The 2500-nt window shown below is 46.9% G+C and overlaps 1 protein-coding gene across 1 annotated transcript in view; it reads right to left on the reverse strand.

Annotated features, from left to right (window-relative positions):
- LOC310777593 (unconventional myosin-Ic-like) overlaps positions 1-2500 on the reverse strand; it is a 112807-nt gene that overhangs the window by 69370 nt on the left and 40937 nt on the right. The window lies entirely within an intron of this gene.

The raw sequence follows: 2500 nt of genomic DNA on the forward strand, positions 1-2500 counted from the left end.
CTCTCCTCTCCTCTTTTCTCATATCCCTCTCTCCTCTCCTCCTTTCTCATATCCCTCTCTCCTCTCCTCTTTTCTCATATCCCTCTCTCCTCTCCTCCTTTCTCATATCCCTCTCTCCTCTCCTCCTTTCTCATATCCCTCTCTCCTCTCCTCTCCTCTAACAGAGACTCACGCTGAAAGGCGAAACCTCACTTTTATTGTTCTATCTCTCTCTCTGCTCTGCTCTTAAAACAGGGCAGAGGGTATGAAGGAGCTTACACAACATCTCCCGGCACGCACACACACACACACACACACACAGACACACACACATCTGGCCTTAACCACCCCTGGGGAGAAGAAAGGACGAAAGGGGGAAAATGTGTCCCAATGCCTAAGGGGCGGTAGGGTGTGTGTGTGTGTGTGTGTGTGTGTGTGTGTGTGAGTGAGAGAGTGTGTGTGTGAGAGAGAGAGAGAGAGTGTGTGTGTGTGTGTGTGTGTGTGTGTGTGTGAGAGAGAGAGAGAGTGTGTGAGAGTGAGAGAGAGTGTGTGTGTGTGTGTGTGTGTGTGTGTGAGTGAGAGAGTGTGAGAGAGTGAGAGAGAGAGAGAGAGAGAGAGAGAGAGAGAGAGAGAGAGAGAGAGAGAGAGAGAGAGTGTGTGTGTGTGTGTGTGTGTGTGTGTGTGTGTGTGTGTGTGTGTGTGTGTGTGTGTGTGTGTGTGTGTGTGTGTGTGTGTGTGTGTGTGTGTGTGTAGACATAGGAAAACTGTAGGGTGCAAGGTGGTAAATACAACATGAGCTGATCAATAATCATCTCATTGAGCAGAGAGTTTGCTTTCCTGTCCTCCGCCTCCTTTCCTCTCCTCCTCCCTCGTTCCCTCTCCTCCTCCCTCGTTCCACTCCGGGTTTTACAAGCCGGAGCGGATCGAAGCACGAAGCAGACAGGCAGCCAAGAGTCCCACTGCCATAAATATGGATGTTGGGGTGCATCCAGGCAGGCTCACACACATAATACACACACACACACACACACACACACACACACACACACACATACACACAATACACACACACAGGTTGCAAGAGGGGTAAATCATGACAATGAGTGACAGAGTTCAGGACAACCCTGACTGCAAAATCAAGCATTTTCACTGTATCATTTCAGAGCATCTCAAAGTTAAAGTCCCATAATATAATATGCACCTTGAAATGACTTCCTGTCTCAACCTGGAGGTGCTGAGGCAGTTATAAATGAGTTATAATAAGATTTGTATTCAGGATCACCATGACTACACACTGCTTTAAGAACACATTTGCTCCATACGTTCAGAGCCATCATAGTTGCCCCCCAAAGACCCATTCTGAGACAGGAAAAACCCTGGGATACACACACACACACACACACACGCACGTGCACGTGCACACACACACACACACACACACACACACACACACACACACACACACACACACACACACGGCCTTCGCATCATTAGTCCAATAGCATTATAGGGAGCGTAATGACTCCAGACTAGTGCCTCACACACACGCACCACACACATGCATCGCGCGCGCGCGCACACACACACACACACACGCGCGCGCACGCACGCACGCACGCACGCACACACACACACACACACACACACACACACACACACACACACACACACACACACACACACACACACAGATCAAAGGCCACAGGCAGTCTAATGCTTGTGCTTGTTAACACTAATAGCAGCTGACATGTTACAGGCGTGTGTTTCAGAGAACAAAGAGGAAGACATGTTTAAACTGTAGCTGCTGGACTCACACACAAACGGCCTGTCTGGTTCTCAAGTGAACCAGCTATATACTGTAGGTAGGTGGCATTTCTAGGTAGGAAGTTGTAATTAGGCTGTCTGAAACCAGTTTCATACATAAGTTCATTGAATTTGCAACCTTTCTAGGTACCTGTTTTGGGCCAATTTTCGAGGAACCATACCATGGTACCTTTGGTGGGTTCCGACAGGGGTTCCCAACCTTTTTTTTTCCACAAATACATACATGGAAAAAAAAAGTCGCTGACCGGTTGTCAATTTTAGTTACATATATATTTACTCACCAGGTGGCGACAAAGGGTAAATAACAGCCTTTTGTGTTGTACTGTATGTAGCCTACAGTATTTATGTTTTTCTTTCAACTACAAACATAAATAAACGTCAACTTGAAACTATGTTTCAACTACCACACACAGCCTATAATTTTATAGCCTATGTTTATTATTATTATTTATTATTTATTTTATTTTTATTTTATTTTTTGGACCGGGCTCGCAGCCCGGTACCAAATGCGTTGCGTACTGGTCCTAACCCAGTGGTTGGGGACCACTGGGTTAGGACATCCTAACGCGGCAAGACCCGGTTACTGTCTATCTGAATGAGAGCGTGAGTGATGTCTTCTAAACATACACGGTATATCTGAACGAGAGCAGCCACCTCTCCAGGTTGCATCCGAGCTGCTGAAGACCTCAGGACTGAG

Source organism: Poromitra crassiceps, assembly GCF_964638095.1.
Source record: "Poromitra crassiceps genome assembly, chromosome: 5".
NCBI lineage: Eukaryota > Metazoa > Chordata > Actinopteri > Beryciformes > Melamphaidae > Poromitra > Poromitra crassiceps.